Below are 17162 nucleotides of genomic sequence, written 5' to 3'. Positions count from 1 at the left end.
GAGGCATACTGACACATCCCATCTTCACACAGCAAACTAGACAGACTGGTGCCTATTACCTTACAAGCTAATGTTAACTGAATTTTGTTTTTCCTTAAAATTGTTGTTGCAACTGTTACAATAGACGTGTATTCAAAGGCAACGAATTTGGTCTTGTGTTTGTTGTTCATGGTTTCTCAATGAACTCCCAAACCAGTGGAACACGCCTGTGTCTCTCTTAGTCCTTGTTCTACCAGACGACCCTCCAGAAAAGGAAGTTCTGCTAATAGGGGATTGTGAACTTGGTGTTTCCTCTTTAATATTACGCAGTCTTTGCCTCCCATTATAAGATAGTTTGGGATGAACTATTGTGAAATGGTACTATATGAATGAAACAAGTGAGCCTGTCAGTCTTCACTACTGCCACAAGATGGCAGTATAAGCCTCTAAATAAACAGTCGTGCTCTGGCTAGTGCTCCCACACAGAAAGAAACAGAATCACATCTACAACGAATTTAGAGCACCATCTATCCCAACCTGCATGGTGCTGGACTGTGGGAGGAAGACCGAGTGTTGGAGATTACTGTTAAGTGAACAGAGTTTTGGGCAACATTACACTAAAGTCTTGAAAAAATATAATAACTCACCATAAAACTCAACCAAACTAATCACCTCAAAGCAACTTTGGCAGAGCGGAAGAGGAATTTAAACAAGAAATGGGAAGCGGGGAACAAAACCTGACGTACTAGTACCTACCTCAACCTCATTTTTCACCTCTGAGATGGGAGATAACATGCTTGCTACAGTGCAGGGAGTTCATGAAGACTGCAGAACCTTCATCTGCCTGTTTGATTTATTAAGCAGCATTGTTGAAAAGCTCCTTCTCTATCTCTCCTGTTCTTTGTGTTTCTGTATCTGACTGCTCCCTTTCTGTCATTTCAGCTCAGTGGAGCTCACGTCAGCTTCTGGCCTTTGAAAGGCATTATACCTGCACTAAGGGATGTATGTTCTGTGGGAACTTGAGATTGACTTTATGCTTCTGTGTTTATGAGTAAATGATGATTAATTCATTTGTGTATAGCCATTCAAATTTAAACTGCATGCAGATACCAGCAGATACCAGAACTGTAACTGAGATGTTAAAAGTATTTCACAAGTACAAGGTATAAAACATACAGGCTTTAGAGACAAGCAGAATAGGTGATCAGAGAAGTTAAGGCTGGGTTCTGAACACTATCCAATGTCCACTTGACATTAACTTGCTGTTGTTAAAGGTGAGCTGTTTGTTGTGGCCCATTGTGGAGCCAAAACAGACAGGAGGCAGGTCATGATGCTCCAAAAGACTTTATCAGGGGTGAAGTTTTCAGGACTCCGTGAAACCTCACTGAATACTAGAGTTAACTCAAAACAACCCATAAAAACTGCTGGGGTTGAATTCTTTGCTGAATAATTGTATTGTTTTGGTGCTATTTAAAGAAGATTTAATCAAACTAAATGGAACTAAATAACATAAGATTTGAAGAGGTTAATCCTACTCTAGTCCAACATTTGTACTTTTGTTTATGTCACATTAAAAAACATTGAATTTGGAAAACGTTTCCATTTCTGCAAAATCAGTTACACCTAAAAAATCTCACTGAATTAATTGAAGGTGATTTAAAGGATCTGGAGCAAGCTGGGGTATTTTACCTGGATATTAATACCCCTGGTTTTTGGCCTCTAACAATAACTTTTTGGGATTTTCCCTGTTTTTTTCCCTCTCACTCACTCTCTCTCAGTCCTTCTGTCCCTTTCATTCTTCTGTGACGCTTCCTTGTGGGTCCACCTGTGGATGGAGTTTCCTTTTCCTGTAGTTTCTCTCTCATCATCTAATCGCTTGTGGTATTTAATGAAGGACTGGAGCTGCTGCTCTCCCTTGGATTGTTGTTAACATCATGTTGGTAATTTGTGACGCTGAGAATTCAGTGAATAGTTTAAAAGATCGGCTTATAAAGTTCAAAGTTTCATTGACACAAACAAGCTTTCGGTCAGATTAGCAGCTGATTTCTTTCTTCAGGAAGTCCCCCGTACAGTAACAATTACAAATAATACTGTCTGTTTCAGGTGTTCACCTTTTTCTTCCAACTGATTAAAAAACAGTAAGAACGAGAATGGTTTTGGGCCAAGCTGCTGATCTGGTGAACATTACAAGCCTGCCATGTCTGCACTGTGTATTATTAGGCCATGTTCATGTAGTCTGCACCGTGTAATTATCTCAGCAGGCTGCTGACAAGAGGAGCCAAGATCTCTGTCCCATGTGGTGCAGATGTATTTATTTTTAAGACTGTGTTGTATCTTTAGGACTTTAGTAACAAAGGACAGAGACAAAGACTGTTTTAAAGTCAGTTGAAGAAAACTTGAAAGCCAAAATTCTTCTTAGACTATTCTTACACTTTGCTCAATAATGCATCACATGATATCGGCTCCCCTTTCTTCACTATTTCATGCTGCTAGCTGCAAGCTTCTTTTTATTTATTTAGTCCATCTGGAAGCCATAATGAGATATTATCCAGTGTTTGAACCGTTTCAAAGTGTTGATTGCACTTTAAAAGCACATTTACTGGGTTTACAATAATGAAATCACTCAAATTTTTTGAGAAAGAGCTACAAATTTGAACCTAGAGGAAATGTGTGAAATAATTTGAAAGGTCCACTCTGTTTCTAAACATAATGGTAAATGGTCTGTATTTGTATAGTGCTTTACTTAGTCCCTATGGACCCCAAAGCACTTTACACTACATTCAGTCATCCACCCATTCACATACACATTCACACACTGGTGATGGCAAGCTACATTGTAGCCACAGCTGCCCTGGGGCGCACTGACAGAGGCGAGGCTGCCGGACACAGGCGCCACCGGGCCCTCTGACCACCACCAGTAGGCAATGGGTGAAGTGTCTTCCCAAGGACACAACGACCAAGACTGTCGGAGCCGGGGCTCAAACCGGCAACCTTCCGATTACAAGACGAACTCTTGAGCCACGATCGCACCCTACATTATGTTATTAATAAATCTTATTGATTGTAGCTGTAAGAGGTCAGTAAATAATTTTTTTATATATATATATCTGTAGCACATGTCTCATACTATAATTTTTTTATGAAACTGGCAAAACAATCAAAAACCACAATCTGAGAGCTGCCTTGCTCTTGGAGCTTTCACGGGAAACTAAATCCTAGCAATAGTGATTGCGATTTGATTAACTGCAATGACTGGTGTAGAAAATTCCTTAGTTCTTGTACACTTTTTGTGTAGTTCTTGATTTTATCAACACACAAAGGAAAAAGTTGGTCTCCAAAGTCAAACAACTTTTGATTTACGCAAGAGCGCTTTTCTTTAGTCTTTGTCTCATTCCTTGCACAGTGCATCCAAAACAAGCAGAGCCACCATATCATCTCCTTTTAATTCATCTAAAAAGGACACGAGGAAACAGTGATTGTAGAAACATTTATTCAAATCCCTCTGCGGCCCTTGTGTTTGGCAGTGGTCCTCGGGCTCTTGCCAACATGCAGACAGCGAACGTGTTGGCCTGCTTTTGAAAACAGATGATCAAAGATTTCCACGTTTCTGGTAAAAGTATAACAATTACATGTTTATCCCACACATTTTGTGCTTTACATTGTTCCCAGTGAGGCCTGAATAGGCATAGACATCATGTCAGATTCTGTGTTGCAACACTACTGCATGGAAATCTGTATTTTCATAGTTTTTAGGAAAAAAAATACATTTAATGTTTGGTATATGATACCGTACCGTGTATATTTATGTAGATTTAAAAAAAAAAGCCCCCTGGCTTAACAGTGCAGTGGTTACACTGCATCAAGAGGGAGCAATAGGTTAACATCATGGGTGTTACTATTTCTGTTTTGAGAGTAATGCCTCCTGCAGGATTTGAAAAACTCTGTAAAACAATAGATAACTAATGAAAAGCTGAGATGTTCTATTAGGAATTTTCTGAGAGGCTTAAATGGGCTTTTTATTGTTAGTGTGTTCAAAACCATTATGAAATCCACTTGACTTTTTTTTTTGGTTGCTCAAACAAAAGTAAATGAAGTCATCAAACAAAGGAAAAGAACAAACTAACACTACTCAATCAAAACTTAAAACAATACACATTTAGTGTTGCACTTGCACAAGCTTGAGCAACATCCTAAAGCTTTTTTCTTTTATTTTTGTGCCATAATTGTGGTTTAAGATGGAGTACAATAAAAAAAAGCCATCTAAAAGGAGCTTTTAACATCATCTGTACACATGTAGAATTTAAAGACTTGCATATTTGCTTGTGCATATACTGTGCAGCAGTGGTGCTGCACATCATCATTGCAGAGATCAGTCATGATGTGACCCAAATATCTAACTTTAGGCACCACATTTAAAACCTAAAGCTTCCTGAGTGTCAAGCAGAGTGGACCAGTGATTTGTACTGAATATCAAAGCAACAAGGTTCTGAGTCTCAACCCAGTTTGTGTGTGCATGTTCTTTGCCTTTCTGGCTTCTTTGGACAGCCCAAAAACATGCATGCAATTAGGTTAATTAGTCATGCTAAATTGACTGTAGGTGTGAATGTGAGTGTGAATGGATGTGTTGCCCTGTGAGAGATTGGCAACCTGTCCATGGTGGAACCCAGCTTTCCCTATGACAGGTGGCATAGGCTCCCCCCGCCCCCTGTGACCCGGAATTAGGTAAGTGGAAGTAAATGAATGGATAGATTTCCCAAACAGAATGGATGAAAGATTTGTTTCCAATCCTTTGTAGTTAAGCAATCAATACTAAACTCTTTTTAGCGTTGATGTAATAAATAATAAACTTGAATTAAAACATGTTATTTCACTCTATCACTCATACTTAAAAATAACAATGAAAAACAAACAAACAGAAAAACAGCCTGGTGTAAGCAGTGCGTTAGCAAGAGGATGTAGTTATCACCCAATGCTTCCAAGCTTGGTAAGCAAACTATATCAATACAATATATTGGTGTAACAAACTAAATACTTGAACATCACACACTAGAATTGGAGCACAAAGTTCTTGGACTAGCTGATGATTTGCATTTTTAAATAATACAAAACTTACCCAGTTACGTGGCTGAGAGGTCAATTTCGGTGAGGCCCACTAAAACAGTACTGACCTAGTTTCCACGCACCTGTCACTAAATGTGGCTACATCCACTTGCACACAATTTAAATGGGTAAGTTATATAAAATTCCACCCTGCATGAAGCTGTTACAAGTAGAAAATTAGCCATAGATACAAAAAACGGCTTTGGTCCAAGCTGTAAACAAGTGTATTCCTACTGCTGAGAGTTACTCACTTCTTTGGATATAGCCTCAGGTGCCCGTTAAAAGAATGGCAGTTTTTGGCATACTTTTCAGCCTCAGAGCACAAAAATCAGTTTATGTAAAGTTTACATCTACATCAGTATGAATTCAGCTTAAAGCCTTTTCATTTAGCTTGATATAGTGATTGAACTATAACTAGATTCTAGACCCTCACTTTCACCTTGTCAGTACATTTTTGCTGTTGTTATGATTATTTACATACTCCCACCGTCCATCTGTCACATTACAAGTAAAATAAATTAATGGGACATAAAGGCTTTTAGATGATTGTAAGTAACAGATCAGCAGAGTGAAGCTTTATTTCACATTCAGATGTTAGTGCAGAAATGATCATGGATTACAAATTAGTAAAAGTGTTCAAATGTCTGGAGGTTTAGGTTGACCTTTTATGCAGTTTTGTGCTTTTCTTCCATGTCTTATTGCCATAAACTGTAACATTTGGTGGAATGATGTGATAACTTTATCTGCATAAATTCTGTGCAAGAAAAATTGCAAACTACATTCAAATAAAACTGTTTGTGTGGACAAGATAACAAAAATCTGGTGACAGTTAAGAGAGAAAAGCTCAAGGGGAGAGAGAATACAGGGTTTATATCATATAATGAAGCTGAATAATCATCTGTTTTGAATTTGTGTTGTTAAATAAATTTGGAAAGGGATAAAAATCCTCAGGGGCAGTAAGATACCAGAATCCTTGCTTTTCACTTATTTTGGCAGCTTTTGTGTTGCGAGTCAGTCACGAGCGTCTCACCTGTACAGTGAGGAGCTTCTCTGGAGTACATCTCCTATAAAAAATTAAACAGGACTTTTCTGAATAAGCAGACAGTGACTTAAGATGAATTTTTAAATGGATTACGAAGTGCGCCCCAGGGTGGCTGTGGCTACGATGTAGTTTTCCATTACCGGTGTGTGAATGTGAATGGGTGGATGACTGGTTGTGTAAAGCGCTTTGGGGTCCTTAGGGACTAGTAAAGCGCTATACAAATAAAGGCCATTTACTATTTTAATGGAAACATACATTTCCAGAAAAATGTTGATATATTTTTTTTCTTTGCTAATTTGAAAAATCTCTTGAGTCCTTGAATCTATATACAGCTGTCATGGTCTCGGTGTCTTAAGAGCTCATTTTGTCAAATGATTTATGTTCTCGCTGTGACCCTGGATTACATACAGTGGGGCAAAAAAGTATTTAGTCAGCCACCGATTGTGCAAGTTCCCCCACTTAAAATGATGACAGAGGTCAGTAATTTGCACCAGAGGTACACTTCAACTGTGAGAGACAGAATGTGAAAAAAAAATCCATGAATCCACATGGTAGGATTTGTAAAGAATTTATTCGTAAATTAGGGTGGAAAATAAGTATTTGGTCACCTCAAACAAGGAAAATCTCTGGCTCTCACAGACCTGTAACGTCTTCTGTAAGAAGCTTTTCTGTCCCCCACTCGTTACCTGTATGAATGGCACCTGTTTGAACTCATCATCTGTATAAAAGACACCTGTCCACAGCCTCAAACAGTCAGACTCCAAACTCCGCCATGGCCAAGACCAAAGAGCTTTCGAAGGACACCAGGAAAAGTATTGTAGACCTGCACCAGACTGGGAAGAGTGAATCTACAATAGGCAAGCAGCTTGGTGTGAAAAAATCAACTGTGGGAGCAATCATCAGAAAATGGAAGACATACAAGATCACTGATAATCTCCCTCGATCTGGGGCTCCACGCAAGATCTCATCCCGTGGGGTCAAAATGATCATGAGAACGGTGAGCAAAGATCCCAGAACCACACGGGGGGACCTGGTGAATGACCTGCAGAGAGCTGGGACCAAAGTAACAAAGGTCACCATCAGTAACACACTACAACGGCAGGGAATCAAATCCCGCAGTGCCAGACGTGTTCCGCTGCTGAAGCCAGTGCATGTCCAGGCCCGTCTGAAGTTTGCCAGAGAGCACATGGAGTATACAGCAGAGGATTGGGAGAATGTCATGTGGTCAGATGAAACCAAAGTAGAACTCTTTGGTATAAACTCAACTCGTCGTGTTTGGAGGAAGAAGAATACTGAGTTGCATCCCAAGAACACCATACCTACTGTGAAGCATGGGGGTGGAAACATCATGCTATGGGGCTGTTTTTCTGCCAAGGGGACAGGACGACTGATCCGTGTTAAGGACAGAATGAATGGGGCCATGTATCGTGAGATTTTGAGCCAAAACCTCCTTCCATCAGTGAGAACTTTGAAGATGAAACGAGGCTGGGTCTTCCAACATGACAATGATCCAAAACACACCGCCCGGGCAACAAAGGAGTGGCTCCGTAAGAAGCATTTGAAAGTCCTGGAGTGGCCTAGCCAGCCTCCAGACCTCAACCCCATAGAAGATCTGTGGCGGGAGTTGAAAGTCCGTGTTGCTCGGCGACAGCCCCAAAACATCACTGCTCTCGAGAAGATCTGCATGGAGGAATGGGCCAAAATACCAGCTACTGTGTGTGCAAACCTGGTAAAGACCTATAGTAAACGTTTGACCTCTGTTATTGCCAACAAAGGTTATGTTACAAAGTATTGAGTTGTATTTTTGTTATTGACCAAATACTTATTTTCCACCCTGATTTACGAATAAATTCTTTACAAATCCTACCATGTGGATTCATGGATTTTTTTTTCACATTCTGTCTCTCACAGTTGAAGTGTACCTCTGGTGCAAATTACTGACCTCTGTCATCATTTTAAGTGGGGGAACTTGCACAATCGGTGGCTGACTAAATACTTTTTTGCCCCACTGTAAGCAGAAGAAGATGGATGGATTCATGTTGTGTCACATTTCCTGTTTTATTTTGGTAATGGATATGTAATGTGTTTTGTGTTGAGCTAACTTCCCCCGTCTCATTATACTGTATCTATATTGTCTTCATGTTGTCTCAGTCTCCCCTTGTTTATTGTTGTGTTGTCCCTCTGTGACATATGCATGGTTTGCATATGCAGGACTCTAAAGATATCCCCATGCCTAGATTAGAAGCTGGTGTTTTACACAGACAGTATGATTAATAATGAACAGAAAACAAAACAAATATCAAAAGTACACATACATAAGAAAAGAAGAAATTAATCCCATGAATTCAAATGTGCTTCAGAATAAAAGAATGAAACAACAGTTGAACTCGTTTTTAACCCTGTAAAGCCTGAACCATGAAATAACTACAAAATGGTTCATCTTTTTGACACAGGTATTTTTTTAACTTTAGACCCATAAAAAAAATTAAATATCAATGTGCATGTATGAGTCTTAATTTAATTTATTTTTTTATTTTTTTTACTTCAGCTGGCATTTTTGTGCAATTTATTGCTTGAAATTTTATTGTGCAATTTCTTCAGATTTCTCAGGGGGAAAATTCACACTAATAATGTGGAAGTCTCAAAAAAGTCATAAAAACTAATGTATTAAATATGATACACTTGGCATTTCAGCATTATGGGAAATATTCATATAAGATACGCTTTAGATCTCTCGAGTAATTTCAGCGATTACTCCAGAGCCAAGAGCCATTAGTGTCATTTGTTTAATCCATACAATTAACCAAAATTCCATAAACTTTAGGGATTTCAGTGTGTCATTAACTTTCAGTCCCCAACAACAACTTCCGTTTTCTCTTAAGGGAAAGTAACTTTTCAGCCACTTACACCCACTTTTCAGTGATTTAGTTTCTGAAAAGTGAATAAATGATTTTGCCTGTCTGCCCCCTAGTGGTTGTGAGGAGTCATTTTGCACAGTTGCTTGGAATAAAAGCATTTAAATAATCTAAATACTAAATGTAAGCAAGTAAAGAACCCCTAACTATCCAAAGTACTGCATATATATTAAAATATTATATTATATTTGAAAAGACGGATTACTTCCTGTTTGAAAAACATACACACAACCTGAAAAGACTGCAACTAGAGACAGAGATTAATATGATGTAAAATAAATGGAGACACACATGACACACACATTCATTTTCAAATGCACAAATATCCATATTAAACACAACTAAACACAGACACAGCTTCCTTACTGCAGGGAGGCACCCCACCAATAGACTGGTACCTGCTTATATATACACACACACACACACACACACACACACACACACACACACACACACACACACACACACACACACACTTGTTTTTAATGTCCTTTCTCTCAACCTTTCCTTTCTGAATCAGGCCGATCACCCAAACATCAAAGGTTTTCTGCAGTGGGGATTCTTTTTGATTTTTGACTTCCTGTTGCCACATTTATCTTTAAAAATACATTTTTTTTAAACAACCGGAAAGCCCAAACTGATCCAATCACAGATGTGAAACCAGAAGGAATTAACAATATTAATAAACTGGAAATGATAATGAAACTATAAAACAAACAAATAAAATGGTGCTTTTTGCATCATCTGGAAGATTAAACTCATTAAAGAAAAATAAAAGCACTAAATAAAAAAAATCTGTATGCAAACAGTTTATTTGCTGGGGACTATTTTCAGTAGCGGATAAACACACATCTGGGGAGAATTTCCTTGAGCATGATAATGCAGTATGTGGGACTAAATAAAAATAAACAACCTATTTGTTTGTGCTTAGGATAATGTGACTGAGCTGCTCACTGATGTGTTTTAATCAGAGCCTGCGTCTCTGAGTTTAGAGACAACCACACCAGTTTGACGTATGTACCTCAATTATTTCAGTGGCATTTTCACTTTTCAGTGTCAAAATCCGCTCATATGATTATCGCCTCTGACAGAAACAAACCATCCATGCTTGTTCTTAGTGTGTTTGAGATTTAAAGGGTTTTCTGGAGGACGAGCTCATTAGCCAAATGACATTATTAATAACTGATGGACGGATAGCCATGCCATTAGGTAATTTATCTCAGTAAAACATATCTGATGCTTATAATTCCTGCAGTGTTCACAGCTGTTTATTTCATACATATGTACTAAACCTCAATTTTGTCTTTTTTTTTTTTTGCCATTTTATTCCTTGCTGTTGCTGCTGCTGCTGCCCAATTTGCCTACTGAGATCAGTAAAGTTTCATCTAATGTTATTTCTCAAACACACACAGCCCTGATGATAGCCATTTAAAATCCTTTTATCATTAAAAAAATCATCAGGCATTCAGATTATATGAGTCAACAATTACCTGAAATATGCACCCCTGCTGCTGGAAGGCACTTGGGTTAATAAAGGCTGATGTTCTTCGTATTGCAGATATGAGGTTTGGATCCATGAGGAGCAATAATGCTGTCTGCGCAGGAACATTATGTGGACTGTTTCCCAACCAGGTTTGATAGGTGGAGCTTTAAAAGACTGGGGTGCACAGGAGACGCCAGAAAATGGGCATAATCTAATAATCTATGCCAACACATGGCCGTCTCCACACACTTGTTACCCTGGAGCTGCAGTCGATAATGCTGAGCCAAAATACCTGAGCTATTTAAAGAATATGCAATAGTCTTCACAGGTTTTAACTATGTGTTATGCACACGTCACATCGCAACTAGCTGCATCTTAAAATTTTGAGGGATTTTTTTTTTTTCCCTAGAAAACTCTGTTGTATCTATGTCTACAAAACAAACCAAAATGTCAAGTTATGTATCATCCAATACAGTCATTGGTATCAAAGCTACATTAAAGCTAGTAAAGCTAGGTTCATGCTACAGCCGTTAAATCAGTCATTCCTAAAATGTGGGTCACAAAGGTATTCCAGGTGGTCCGCAGTAATAACAGATGTATAGTACATAGAGAAGTATGTACAGTTGCATATCTATATAAATTTATCTCTTTATATAAAGAGTTAAATAAAAGTGGAAATAGAAGGTTGTTAGTTTGTGATATTATTAATTACTCTGATCGAAATTTGCTGGCTTTTTATTAAAGTTTGTGTCCCAGTGGCCGGTGTGTCACCCTCAGGCCTCAATATTTGGCATATGAGTGGATAGAATTAGCAATTTATAGCCAACAACGAATGTAGGTTAGGTTTTTTGGATAAACCTTTCAAGGAAATACATCACTTTTTCTTGTATTTTAATTAAAGTGAATATTTAGGATTGGCTGGGCCTTGTGGGATTTTCTGGTTTTTAAGGGGCCGCAGCACTCTTGCCGTTGGGAATGACCGCTCTAAATGTTTATAGGAGACTAAACCTACCCCAGCTGATGATGGCAAGGGAGCACATTACACCCAAGATGTTTCTGTTGAGTCTGTTGAAGTCTCAGACATGATAACAACAGCACTTACAGCCAAGTAGCAATTAACCTCTCGCTGGATCACCTGGAGATAAAAGCATGCAGGTCCAGGGAGAACAGGTTAATGCACCAGCCAATCAGATGATTTTAAACCTGAACGTTCTTGCTCCGAGACGACAGTTCTAATCACTGCACCAGTGACACAGGATTGCATGTGTGAAAAGAAAAAAAACCCATTGTGGCATATTTAACCACTGCTGAACTTTCTATGCTAGATTATCTTATGGTAATCATGTGAAATTATTAGATAGTTACTGTAAACTGATTGAATGTTTTTCAGAAGAATCCCAATTAACAATTAAAAGAATTGTATTTCTGTTTCTGTTCCAGCTCCTTATTTGTCTGAAAAGATCAAAGATCATGCACTAAAACAATATATCCTACATAGGCACACAGATGCCCCCCCCTCCACACACACACACACACACACACACACACACACACACACACACACACACACACACACACACACACACACACACACACACACACACAGGGTCACACCCCAGGCTGGCTTTAACAGGAAAAGCCAATCAATACAACACTGGCATTTTCTTCTCCATCAGCCTTGTGTGCATATGCGTGTGTTTGTGAATGTTTGGGTGTAGACTGAGAGGTCTGGAAATAATTAAGATAAGGGCGGGGGGGGGGGGGGGGGGGGGGGGAGGCTGACAGACAAGAATCTCTTTGCTAGATTTAGCTGAGTGAGGTATTCAGAGACAAGTCACTTCTTCTGTTGCTGCTGAGGTGATTTTTTTCTCTCTCTACCAACTGTATCAACAACTGTACCTGAAGTGATTCAATAGAGTTTCCATCATCGCACATAGGGAATACAGGTTCCCACAGACTCCTGCATTAAACAAATGAGCAGATGAGCTCAAACGTTACCCTCTGATACGACCTGAAGAGCTTAAAAAGTATCCCCAAAGTAAAGGTGTGTATTAATAGGGGCATCAGCTCTTTGATAGACAGCCACAGGGCCCTACCAGTCTAACACACATTGTTGTGTGATTAAACGTATTCTCATTTTATTTGTATGTTAAAAACATGGTAACTTGTGGCTTCTTTTGTGTAAGAAAAAGTGCATATATATTCTGAAAACATTTACAACAAAACCAGTGACCAACAGCCTGAAAAAAAGTTCAAGGAGAAAGTTTCAATACTCTCTTGGGTTTTTGCATTTCTGTTTTTGCTTTAATTGTTGCACTTTATGTATTTTTTCTTTATTCATTTGTATTAAAGATCATTTTTGCCTCTCTGCTTTGCATTTGTGTCCTTCCTCCAGCTATTTTTGACAAATCTGTTCTATTTTATTTACTGGAAAGGTTACTTGGCTTAACCACCATGTGTTATGGTAAGCCATAGATAATGTCATAGTGAAAAGCCCAAAAATGTAGCCCTCCTCCTCTGAAACATTTACACTCTACAAAACTGTCAAGTCCTGACTGGACCATTCAGGACTCTTTGTTTAGCATGAATAGAATAGAATAGAATAGAATAGAATAGAATTCAACTTTATTGTCATTGCACATGCACAGGTACAGGGCAAAGAAATGCAGTTTGCATCCATCCAGAAGTGCTTTAGTGATATAGATATATTACAATATATATTAGCAATAATATAGATATGTAAGTATATTACAGAAATGGGTCTATTATGGTATGTTATAATGTACACGGTATGAAGTATGTTGTGAATATTCTATAACTATAGGTATGTACAGGCTGTAGTGAGTACAAGCTATGTACAGGCTATGAACAGGATATAAATATGAAAAACTATACAGAATATGAACTAAATAACTTTACAGAAATCTGAGATATACAGTTATACAGAAATGGGAACTATGCAAGTTGTAAACAGTTGTAGGATTAAAAATTATCGAATGTACAGAATGATTATTTACACAGAGCTATACAGTAGTGCAGTTAAGATAAGTGAGATATAATTCCTACAGAGGCTATATAAAGTGCTAGTGGTTGTGAGTGGTGGTTCAGTCCATGTTATTATTGTGTGTTTGAGGGTACAGTTGTCCATTGTGGGTGTGTGTATGTTCAGTCCATGTGTTAACGTGGGTCAGATGTCAGGAGGCAGAGTTCAGGAGTGTGACAGCTGTGGGGAAGAAGCTGTTCCGGTACCTGGTGGTCTTAGTCCGGAGGCTCCTGTAGCGCCTCCCAGAGGGCAGGAGGGTGAAGAGTCCATGTGATGGGTGACTGGGGTCTTTGATGATTTTCCCAGCCCTTTTCAGACACCGCTTCCTGTAGATGTCTTTTATGGCAGGAAGTGGTGCTCCGGCGATGCGCTGGGCAATTTTCATGACCCTCTGCAACGCCTTCTGGTCTGAGGCAGAGCAGTTCCTGTACCAGACTGTTATACAGTTGGTCAGGATGCTCTCGATGGTGCAGCGATAGAAGTTCACCAGGATGTCTGAGGACAGGTGGTTCTTCCTCAGAGTCCTCAAGAAGAGGAGGCGCTGGTGAGCCTTCTTGACCAGCTTGGAGCAGTTGGTCGTCCAGATGAGATCCTCGGAGATGTGGACTCCCAGGAACTTGAAGCTGCTCACACGCTCCACAGCCGTCCCCTTAATGTGGATGGGTGGATGTGTTCTTATATGATTGTTTTTTGGGGGGTTTTTTTAAGAAGACATTTTATAGAGTAGGTAGAGTCTTTCATTATAATAGCCACACTGCTTCAGAAGGTTTAAATTCTCACCTCTAATTAAAAAACATTGATGTTGAACTGCACCGCAGTTGCTGCTGTCAGCCCTGGTGTCTCTTCCTCTCACTCATTTAAACCTTAAAAGAGTAAGCCTGCAGCTGCTACGCTGAACATCAACACAGCTACTGTAAAATGATTTGTGTAGTTCCATCCCAACAGTATTTTACTGAAACTTGGACTAAAATGTTTAGCTCCTACATTCCCAGTCCAGTCTTCCGCCCCCTCCAAGTAGTTTGCTGCAGGCATGCTGAGTTCACTCCTGAGTGTCCCTATAAACTGTAGGGACTCTTTTCTACCTAATTCAGCACAATTCTGGTCTTTTTTAAAAAGAGGTTGCAGGTATTGTAATACATCATTGCTATCAGATATTGTGCACAGCAAAGCATGTCTGAGTCTGTTTTGAGGAGCGGATCAACATGGAAATGGAGCGCCCTAAGGCATCGTAACCGGCACATCGTAAAGACAGACAACTCCGCCTCAGCAGCGTTGAAACTGAATATAAAAGAAACTGAGTGAACAGGGAGAAGATGAAGTAAACAGAAAGAGGTTATGGAAAAGATGGGAAGACAAGAAGACAGGTAGAGCTTGAAGGAAGAAGGGGAAAACAGACAGAGGCAGAAAAAAAAATGCAGACAGGCTGCAGCTCAACACCAAATCCAGGTAGAGTTCATGTGTTTTCCATCTGGGAAGAATTTTAGTGTTTCTACGGTATAAAGAACAATATACAGAAACAATAATAGTTAGATTATGTTTTCAAAATCATTGATTTGCAGACATGAATTTTTACCAGCTAATGAATGAGAAAAAGGTCAGGACCTCTTTCCAAGGCCCATTACAGCCCTATATGGTTTTTTTTAATTGGCTTTGAGAAACTGTTGTCGACACGGCCAGACAGAATTTAATTGCATGATAGGTTGCTGGATACATTTCATTTCATTGTTAGTTCTGATTACTCAACTATATCCCCAAATTAATCTGTAAATTTGCAGCAAATTTGCAAAAAAAAAAAAAAAAAAAAAAAAAAAAAAAAAAAGGCCCACATACCTGTCTTTGCAATAGAGAAAGGTAGTGGAAAAACATTGAAAATAACCGCTGGAAAGAAGGTGAATATAGGAGATTTTCAATTTCCCAGTGAAAACATTAGTTTCCAGCCACACACTCACCTGGGAGCTGCAGGAAATGGGGAATGTTTCACATCAAGGCATGAGCCGAGAGTGGGGAATACAGCACAGGAAACGCAAAACTCAACCCCTTCCTGTCCAACTCTGAGTGTGTGTTAGTGTGTGCAAGTAAGGGAGAACAAGATTATATCATAACCATCACATTTCTGGGTCTTTGTGTGAATAAACTGTATGACTACGACATACATTTTAAACACATCTGTGCAAAAACAGAGTTCTTTTCTTTTTTTAATGTTTTCACCAAAAAATAAGAACCAACATGGTTGCACGCTCATATTTCATTCACCATTCACAAGGGCAACAGAGGCAGGTATAACGGGCCATTTAATCTACAGCACACAGCTGCATCTTTCTAATGACCTGGAGAGGGAGCTGTTCTGGTTGCAAAAGCAAACCTGCTTATGTAGAGTTGGATGGAAATACCCCCTTTGGTCCGTTTGAACTATGACCTCAATAAATTCTTTCCTCGGAAGTTCAAGGGTGTTATTTAATAAAATATTATGTTCATTTTGTAAATGATGGTCCTCATTAGAGTCAAAAAGGTAGATGGATATGGTTGGGCCTACCTTATGATGGAAAAGTTACTGTATGAGGGTGCATCATCCTTCAGTTTCACAGGTGCCTGCTCACACTGAGGCGTAAAAAAGGTACCGTAACACACCCCCAACCCCATACATTCGTTTGCAAACTTTTCTGTCCGCTAATGGGCAAAAATATCCGTTTTTGCAGCTTTATGATTTAATTTTGCGTTATGAAACATTGCAATATTTTATAGGCACTAGTGAAGACTTTTATTGCCAGTTTCTTTAAGTGTATGTTCCCTAATAAATACATGCAATGTAACTGGTGCATTTGGTAATTTTTTCCAACAATTACCATTTACCTCACCTGTTCTTTGGAGTCATCAAAGATTATACATTTCAAACAGGCTTCACGCACCTATAAATGTTTATAAAACCTCTGTGAGTCATCTAATCTTTTACACTGAGTAAGATCATATGGACTCATGAGGTTTCCATCCTAAGACAGCATTGTGCACATGTGCCAGTATGAGAGCTGCAGGTATCACATGCCTGTAGGAAAGAAAAACATAGACATGTGGCTTTAATGTGGAGCAGGCCCGGAGCAGGGACCTCCATGCAGCCTGAGACCTTGAAAACACACCTCATGATAGAAATCAGCATGGCACACACACATTCCTCCAGCCAGATATTTCAGATATGCATTGTGGTTTGACTTCAGCTCTTACCTGCAAGAGGCTGGGAAATGCAGCCAACAGTGCACAGGTCCTTTAATGATTTCAATATGGTTTCATTCCCACTCTTTGAGTAGATCTGACCAGGGAAAATTGTTTTTGCAGACCTTGTAGGGCAATGAACAGGAATTCAAGCAATAGGAGCAAAATATCTAAAAGTCTACATCAAGATGCGCGATTGTGTGCTAACCCAACACTTTAAAATGAATACAAGGAATTATTTCCATCTGTTCGTCCCGAGGAACACTAGGATGCATGTTTGAAAGAGAAATGTTTGTCTCTGTCCCGAGAGAGATCTGCAGTTTTTCCTTGTCTGATCAAAACAGTAATTTAAGAAGTGACAGGACTCCATGGATGTCTGTGCTGTGAAACATACAC

At 39.2% G+C, this 17162-nt stretch overlaps 1 long non-coding RNA gene across 1 annotated transcript in view; it reads left to right on the top strand.

The window, feature by feature from the left end:
- The window catches only part of LOC146647666 (uncharacterized), a 302194-nt gene that overhangs the window by 27739 nt on the left and 257293 nt on the right, over nucleotides 1-17162 (top strand). The window lies entirely within an intron of this gene.

This window comes from Rhamphochromis longiceps, linkage group LG18 (genome assembly GCF_057381845.1).
Source record: "Rhamphochromis longiceps isolate RC_006_pf linkage group LG18, R_longiceps_female_GT1.1, whole genome shotgun sequence".
Classification (NCBI taxonomy): Eukaryota; Metazoa; Chordata; class Actinopteri; order Cichliformes; family Cichlidae; genus Rhamphochromis; species Rhamphochromis longiceps.
Note: the sequence above shows the minus strand (reverse complement) of the source record. Positions and strands in the feature narration are given on the sequence as shown.